The sequence below is a fragment of the Aotus nancymaae genome, unplaced genomic scaffold (genome assembly GCF_030222135.1).
Source record: "Aotus nancymaae isolate 86718 unplaced genomic scaffold, 86718_ANA_hifiasm-v0.15.2.pri h1tg000010l, whole genome shotgun sequence".
NCBI lineage: Eukaryota > Metazoa > Chordata > Mammalia > Primates > Aotidae > Aotus > Aotus nancymaae.
The window spans coordinates 38,758,499-38,767,826 of NW_026988421.1; the positions used below are offsets into that span (position 1 = coordinate 38,758,499).

The 9,328-nt window shown below is 42.8% G+C and overlaps 1 pseudogene; it reads right to left on the reverse strand.

Annotated features, from left to right (window-relative positions):
• Positions 1 to 562: 562 nt before the first annotated feature.
• LOC105718877 (homeobox protein NANOG-like) lies at positions 563 to 1,514 on the reverse strand (annotated as a pseudogene).
• Positions 1,515 to 9,328: the final 7,814 nt, after the last annotated feature.

Here is a 9,328-nt window from a genome sequence, read left to right on the forward strand (position 1 = left end):
CAGCAATATCACATTCTCCTGCCCTCAAAGAATCCTGTAGAGGCAGTGCTTCTTGTGGAGAAATAAGGCCTTTGCAGGAATCAGATGAGGCCAGCTGCCTTTGTGTCATACCCCTGTAGCCTATAGAAATAACCACCATTGGCATCCATGGTCATGGGTTATGCATTTCCGGAAGAAGGCATCCATCATGTCTTTTCCACCCACCCCCCAACACCAATTTGTACTTTTTTCCCCTTATTCTTGAGGATAGATTCCAAACTCTAAAGATATCCAAACTAGCGTTAGATCTAGTTATCTATAGCTAGAGACAGCTTCTATCATGGTGTCCTTAGCAGCCAAGGTTATTGAAATGTTTCTCCAGGAAAATCCAATAGGAAGAAAGAAAGAAACCTCTCTGACTGGGCTCCAACCATACCCCACCCTCTATCAGATTGACTGGATAGGCATAATGGAAACCAGAACATGTGGTTTCCAAACAAGAAAAACCCTATGAGAGATGGGAAGAGGGGAGAGGAATGATTCAGCCAGTGCCCAGACTGAAATTGAGTAATATCAATTTCACTCATCTTCCCATATCTTTAGGTTGCATGTTTGTGGAGTAGTTTACAAATAAATCCAGTGCTTGTGGAGTACTAAAATACCTAGTGGTCTGCTGTACTACGTTATCACTTTCCCCAGAAGTTTCCAAGGCAGCCTACAAGTCACTGGTAGGACAGTTTGGCTGGAACTGCATGCAGGACTGCAGAGATTCCTCTCCACAGTTATAGAAGGGACTGTTCTAGGCCTAATTGCTCCAGGACTGGGAGCACCAGGTCTGAGTGTTCTAGGAGTGGTTGCTCCAGTACTGGATGTTCCGGGTCTGGTTGCTCCAGGTTGAATTGCTCCAGGTCTGGTTGCTCCACATTGGAAGGTTCCCAGTCGTGTTCACCAGGCATCTCTGGTGGTAGAAGGGGAGAGGCTGGGGCAGGTAGGTACTGAGGCCTTCTGAGTGACAACATTGCCATTCTTTGGCCAGTTGTTTTTCTGCCACCACTTAGATTTCATTCTCTGGTTCTGGAACCAGGTCTTCATCTGGAAAGTGGAGTTACATACTTCTTTTTGATTAAGGGAATTTTGGAAAGATTTTCACAATATTGGTCTGTTTGTAGCTAAGGTTCAGGATGTTGGAAAGTTCTTGCATCTGCTGAAGGCTGAGGCATTTCTGTCTCTGAAATCTATCATTGAGTATACATAGCTGGGTGAAAGAGAACACAGTTCTGGTCTTCTGTTTCTTGACTAGGACCTTGTTTTCCTTTTTTGTGGCACTGTTCTCTGCAGTAGTGGGTTGTTTGCCTTTGGGACTGCTGGAAGAATCAGGGTTGTCCAGTCTCTGTGTGAGGCATCTCAGCAGAAGACATTTGTAAGGATGGATAGTTTTCTTTAGGCCCACAAATCACAGACATAGGTGAAGATTCTTTACAGTCAGATGCTTCGAAGCAAGGCAGGCTTTGGGGACAAGCTGGATCTACACTCATGTTATTATTGGGGAAGAGGAGGAAAAATTTTAAAAGCTGGACTGGGAAAAAGGCTAAGGCAGCTTTAAGACTTTTTTCTGGAAGATCTTAGAGAAAGATGACCTCCGGGAATGAAAGTGTCAAGAATTTGGGATGAAGTGAGTAGCCTCCAAAACAAAGGAGGCAACCAGCTCAGTCCAGCAAACAAAACAAAACATCATTTCTCTTGATTTGAATTTGGCAATTAAAGTAAGATGACCCAGTGGTTAATGATTCATCTGGATAATGTTTTTAGACAAGGTATTCAAAGGTCAATTCACTTTCTTTGTCTTGTCTAAGCTCTCCAGAACGAAAAGCCTGAGATAGAGCATGTTTGTGCTATTTCTATTAGAGCAGGATGAAGGCACGAAGGAAGAGAGGCTGGCAGGGAGGGAGGGAGTCAATAGGAGGGTGTGTTACCAAGTTGGTCACTGCTAATTGTTTGATCCCAAGGGACCATCACAACTGTCTTCCAAGAAGCCAAATAAATTATATATTGGAATAGTCCATTGAAGAGAAGAAAGAGCTATCTGTTCATTGATTCCTGTCTCCAGCTGGTCAAAGGTTTGTCCTGTTAAGTGTTAACTTCTCCATACTTTCATTTTGCACCTGCAGAGGTGCCAGGGGACGTGTCATGGTGCCCAGACCTCTGTGTCAAAAGGGAACCCCCAGAGCAAGAAACAGGAAGCATCAAAGGCAGGTAAGGCATGCCCTTTCTACCTGTGTGAAGTTGCTGAGAGCCTAATGTAGTACTGCTCTCTGCAGCAACTGGAACAAGAGACAGCTGAGAGAATGTGAAGTGGCCTAAGGAGTATCTGACACATGTTCATTCATTCAACAAGACGTTATCGCAGACCTGCTATTTGCCAGGTAAGGTGATAAGAAATGGTGATGCAGAAGTGACCAGTACAACACAAGCCCCACACTCAGGGAACTCATGTTTTGGGTTGTAAGCTTAAAAGTAGATAAATATTTAAAATAAGGTCTGTTAAAGTAAGTGCTCAACAGTTATTTGCTGTTACTAGGTTTATTTGTGGCACTGTTGGAAATGAGTAACAGAGCTCCCAGATATCTCTGTTGATGACTTGCTCATAAGCCAGGGCACAAAATGATTCCATGATTCCTTTTTTTTTTTTGAGACGGAGTTTCACTCTTGTTGCCTAGGCTGGAGTGCAATGGTGCGATCTTGGCTCACCGCAACTTCCACCTCCCAGGTTCAAGTGATTCTCCTCCCTCAGCCTCCTGAGTAGCTGGGATTACAGGCATGCACCACCATGCCTGGCCAATTTTGTAATTTTAGTAGAGACAAGTTTTCTCCATCTTGGTCAGGCTCGTCTTGAACTCTCAGCCTCAGGTGTTCTACCTGCCTCAGCCTCCCAAAGCGTTGGGATTATAGGCATGAGCCACCGCACCTGGCCAATGATTCTTAAAATAATGTATACTTAATATACGTTTATCAGAAATACATTATTAAGTATGATGTTTTAGCCTAAATATGTCAATTTTTAATCCTTAGAGTGCTAAAATGGCAAAAAGAATAGAACACCTGAACAGGTGCCAAAGGTCTCAAAAGGGAGTTGAGTTTTAGGAAACTGGCTATAAGTGATGTGACCTTATTCCCTAAAATACCTTACAGAGTGATGAGAACGCAGCTCATTCTCGCATTTGTACTGACTGGTTGAATCTTGCCAGGAGAAGGATGTGAATTCAAGTCTAAATTCAGAGCTTCTGCTGACTTAAAAAAAAACAGGATAGGTGCCCCCTTCTATCTTGCTGCTGTATGATGCACAGCCTACCCATGGGAATACACCTAGCCAAGAACTTCGTTTACGGAGTCATCTAGACCTGGATTCAAATCCTGGCTTCACATGTTCTAGCCATGTGATCTTGGGCAAGTCACTTAATCTGTTTTAAATTTTCTTATTTATACATGAAGATGGTTGCGAGCATTAAAGGAGGTATGTGCAGTACTTAACATAAGGCTACTTACTGATAGAGTGTGAGCTCAATACTAATTAGCTCTTATTAGTTTTATTTTGTGCTAACAATGCAGAATACATCTGTTAGCTCCTTTCTTGGGGATTTCTGCTGTATATTCACAAGCAAGGATGAATGGGTGGGAACATGAAATAGTTAAAGTTCAGCTATAACAACTGGAAAAACAATACTGACTTCGACATGGTAGAAATGTATTTCTCTTTTACTTTAAAGTCAGGAAGTAGGCTCTTCTTCATGACATCCCCAGAAACTGGCTCCTAGTCTACTGTGTGGCCTCCATTTCCCAGTCATCTCAAGGTCCAATATGGTGGCTTTAATTTTAGCCATCAGGTTTTCATTCCAGCCAATGGGAAGGAGGAAGGAGATTGAATAGGACAAAACGTGATGCTAGCTATTTCTTTAAGAAGGTGCTGCATGAACTTCTGTTTACATCTCATTGACCAACATGTAGTTCCATGGCTTCACTTAGCTGCCAGGAAAAATGTATTATTCTGGGTAGCTGTCCAGCTAAAATTTTTTACTATGGAAAAGAGAGAGAATGGAAAGTAGGGGCCAATTATCAGACTGTCACAGAGAGCCACTTTCTGGGGCAGTCAAAGCAGGGAGACTTTTCAGAGTCTGATGGAGTTTAATGACACAGGGGAAAGTGATGATTAAAAGTAGTTGGTGTCTGATAAATTTGATCTTATCAAGAAAATATCAACCAGAATTACTCTAATACTATAAGGGATCTATCCCTGCTTGCTGACCAGCAATCCCTCAATATACTGTCCACTGCAATAGCACTGGCAACATGCGACAATACAGCATTTGAAATGTGGCTAGTCCACATTAAGATGTGCTATAAGGATAACATACACACTAGGTTTTGAAGACTTAGTATAAAAAGTGTAAAATAGCTCATTAAGTTTTATCATGCCTACATGTTGAAGTGATATATTGTCTATATTGGATTAAATAAATTATATTATTAAAATTAATTTCACTTGCTTATTTTTACTTTTCATTTATTTTATTTTTGAGACAGGGTCTCACTCTGTCACCCAGGCTGGAGTGCAGTGGCGTGATCTCAGCTCATTGCAACCTCCACCTCTGGGGCTCAAGCCATCCTACCACCTCAGCCTCCCAAGTAGCTTGGACTACACGTGTGCAACACTATGCCTGGTTAAATTTTTGTTTTTTTTTGTGGAGACGGGGTTTTGTCATGTTGCCTAGGCTTGTCTCAAACTCCTGGACTCAAGCAATGTGCTCACCTCGGCCTCCCAAAGTGCTGGGATTACAGACATGTGCCATTGCACTTGTTCTATTTTTACTTTTTAATTTAAAATTACACATGTCATTTGTGTTATATTTTTACTGGAAAACACTGACTGTCCTAAGTCTAATAGAGCCTGTGTCCTCAGAAAGGAGGTTCTATATAGTCCTGTGAGGGATCGGTCCCTGAATGACTGATTAAATGGATGACAAATTCTCTAACATGAGATTCAAAGACCAAGATTTTGGTAACATACTTGGAAGTGCTGTCTGAAGGAGATGATTCTGTGTTCCTTGCCCTTGACAGGCCTGTCCCCATAGGGGACAGATCTCAATGTCACCACACCCAAGAGCATCTGAGTGGACTCTGCTCTAGGCTATGGTTCTAGTTCAATGAACCATTCTAGGATTCCATTTTAGGATTACCTTTATCATTTCTATGAACGTTTTCCACATAGTGAGAAACTGACTAATATTGCAAGTGATCTCCTGAAGAGGGGTGGCATGTCTGAACTTCAACTTAGAAAACTGGAATGTTAAGGAAACATATTTGCCAATCTAGTCTATGTATTTTCATTTCTCTTCCTGTCAAGGATCCCTAATTATCCAGGTCAGTGGTTCTAGTGGTGGCATTAGTATCACTTGGGAGCTTGTTAGAAATGCAAGTTCTCAGGCCCTACCCCAGACCTAATGGATCAAAAACTGTGGTGGGGCCCTGTGGCTCATGCCTGTAATCCTAGCACTTTGGAAGGCTGAGGAGGGCGGGGATCCCTTGAAGCCGGGAGATTGATATTAGCCTGAGTGACAAAGTGAGATGGCATCTCTATAAAAATCTAAGAAAAATCTGCAAAAAATTAAGAAAAAAGTTTGGTTGATGTGGTGGCACATGCTTGTAGTCCCAGCTACTCAGGAGGCTGAGGTAGGAGGATTGCTTGAGCACAGGAAGTCAAGGCTGCAGTGAGTTATGACTGAGTCAGCCCTGGGTATTGTAAAAGCCCTCCAAATGATTTGACTTAAATTCTTTTGAGAAGCATTAGTTTAAAGCTGTGGTTTTCTTGCCACATACATCTCCACCCCCATAAGGTGTATTCAGTATTTTTTTAAGTTAAAGGGTCGTCCTGTTTAATGGTGTATACTATGAGGAGATAAACCATGAGAGGACAGTGTATGCAGGAATTGTTACTTTTAGGCTGTAAATAAATGTGATATTACATTTCTTGCTGGTTTCTAAGTAAAATTTGGTAAGAAAAATAATTTTGAAAAAAATCTAAACAATAGAAAGTAATGGAGGCTGTTTTTTGGGGGGTTTGAGTCTCCTTAGCCCACCTCACCCAAACCTCACTGCTGAATCCCACTCCTGGGTTTCCTGGAATTCCACCCTAGAGGCGGCCATGGCTGCCACAGCCAATCTGTCCATGCTCTACTTGCCAGCTCTGGTGGCCACCCCATCTTCCCATCTGCTTGCAGCCTCTGCCCCTCATCTCTCCACTCCCTGTCCTGATTTGTATCTCTGAGTGGCATCTCTGAGCTGTTCTCACTTTCACTTTTAGTCACTGTGAACAGTTTCCCACTCCAGGGCCTTACCCATTTCTAATCTCTTAAGTCTGTCCTCAACTCCACAGATATTCAAACCTTGTTCTTCTTCCAAGGCATAGATTCTGTAACTCCGCTCTTGAAATTTGATGTGTCATGACAGGTTCAGCCAGCAGCAGCAGCTGCTGCAACAGGGGAAATGTCTGGCACATCCATCACTAAACATTTGGGAACACAAATGGCAGCTCGCAGACAATGGCGGACATCCCTGATTGCTGATCAGCCACCCCCTAAGCCCCCCTGGGGGACTGACCTTTGCCCCAGAAACTCTTAGTGCTCTTGAGTTTCTTGAGCTGCTGATGGAAAGTGATGCCTCCCCAGCCCAGCAAGACTTCTTGCCCTTTAGGGCAGGGATTAGGTGGAGTGGGTAGGGTAGGGATGGGATATTAGTGAATCTGAAAACTGATGCCTTGGCCTTTCCAGCTCTTTCATTACAGGCATCAACAATGTGTATGGCATTTTATAGTTTACAAACCACCTTCAGATAGCATCATTTACAAAGCCTCTCAACCACTCTAAGCTGGGAGCAAAGCATTATCATCATCACTGTTTACAAATGAGATAGTGGAGAACGGGAAGGTTGCCATCTTTCCCCAAGGGGGTTCAAACAATAAAAGCAAAGTTGGGCTTATATCCAGGTTTTATGTCAACTTGACCTTTAGTTTACCAACTCCACCTTGCTAAGTGGATAAAATCTCACACTAATGAATCCCAAAGGCCCTCTCAACTGCTTTGTTCAGTGAAGATTTGACCATAGTAAATGCATTTATGGAAATCACATTTGTATTCAGTTTACAAATGGCAGTCAAATCCATGACTTTAAGTAATCTCTATAATAACCTTATGTAGAAGCTTTTCTTATTCTGGTTTTAAGCATGAGGAAACTCACACTCAGGAAGGATGAGTAACTTTCTCAAGGTTACACTGCTACTGAGTATCACAGATGAGTGTCAGTTTTCCTCACAATAGAACCTCTGTCCACTGTGTACAGCTCCCCTCTGCTATGAATTCTAAACTGAAAAAAGGGGAGATGAACAAACATAGTGAGGCAGATTTCCCAAACCATTTCTGTTTAGAAACACAGATGCTTGGGTTTCGCCTGTATCCTTCCACAAATTCTCCCAAGCTCTAGAGTGGTAGCAAGTAACCCAAGTGATGCTTCTGATTGGCTGAGGCTGGGAAACGCAGCTGCAGGGGAAAGATGCATGCCAAATACTGCAATTTGTTTTCTCCAAACGCCTCAGTTTTTTCATATGGGGTATTTCCTTTCAATGAGTGTTTTGGGTAGGCTTTTGGGTAGGAAGTCATTGGGAGGACTGTGACCACTAGCACTTTGGAGGCGGAGGTAGGAGGATTGCTTGAGCCCAGAAATTTGAGACCAGCATGGGCAATATGGCAAGACCCTGTCTCTACAAATAATAAAAAAAATTAGCCAGTTGTGGTGGTGCATGTCTGTGGTCCCAGCTACTCAGGAGGCTGAGGCGGGGAGGTCATTCGACTCAGAAGTTTGAGGCTGCAGTGAGCCATGTTCATGGCACTGCACTGTAGCCCCTTGACAAAGAGAGAGGCTCTCTCAAAAATCTATTTTTGTCTTTATTTTTTAGAGATGAGGTCTTGCTCTCTCACCCAGGCTAGACTGGAACTCCTGGGCTCAAGTGATGCTCCCACCTCAGTCGTCCAAGTAGCTGGAAGGTACCTGATGTGCTACTGCTCCTGGATCCTTTTCTTTATTCTTTATACACAATTTCCTATTCATCAGATATTTGGCTTCACCGTATAGCAACACGACTCTAATGAAATTTCATCTGGTCAAACACTGACCTTGTTAAGATAATTTTAGATTCAAATTGCAACCTCTAAGGGCTAGCCATGTCTTCAAATTCCATGTAGTATCAAGAGTCACAACTCTTCTGAAAACAGACATCGGTTGTTAAATTGGTTCTTAAATATTTCCTGTCAAGAATTCTCATTGTCAGAAGACTCTAGAATCTTCAACCAGCATCAGCATCATCTGGGAGCCTGTTAGAAATGAAGCGGCTCAGGTGCTGCTTCAGGTGTCCTGAATGAGAAACTGCATTTAACAAGATACCCAGGTGACTCACATGCACCTTTAATATTCGGGAAGCAGTGTTTTAGGACACCTTTCCATTTAGTTACATACAGTTACAACTTACTATCTCTCAAGGGAGGCACTTAAAATTTGTTTTAATTTTAAATTCAGGGGGTACATGTGTATGTTAGTTACAAGGGTATATTACGTGATGCTGAGGTTTGACTTCCGATCCCATCACCCATATAGTAATAAACATGATACCGAATAGGAAGTTTTTCAGTCCTTCCCCGACTTGCTCCCTCCCTCTCCCACTTTTGGAGTTCCCAGCGTCAATTGTTCCCATCATTATGTCCCTGTGTACTCAATCTTTGGCTCCCACTTATCAGTGAGAACATGCATATTTGGTTTTCTATTCCTGCGTTAATTCACTTAGGATAGGCTGGGCACAGTGGCTCATGCCTATAATCCCAGCACTTCGAGAGGCTGAGGTAGGTGGATCACTTGAGGTCAGGAGTTCAAAACCAGCCTGGCCAACATGGTGAAAACCTGTCTCTACTAAAAATACAAAAATTAGCCAGGTGTGGTGACAGATGCCTGTAATCCCAGCTACTTGGGAGGCTGAGGCAGGAGAATCACTTGAACCTGGGAGGCGGAGGTTGTGGTGAGATGAGATCATGGCATTGCACTCCAGCCTGGGCAATAAGAGCAAACCTCCGTCTCAAAAAACAAACAAAAAAATTCACATAGCATAATGGCCTCCAGCTACATCCATGTTGCTGCGAAGAACAAGATTTTGTTCTTTTTTATGGCTGTGTTACATGTGCAGCATGGATGCATATGTAACACATTTCCTTTATCCAATTCACTGTTGATGGTCACCTAGGTTGATTGCATATCT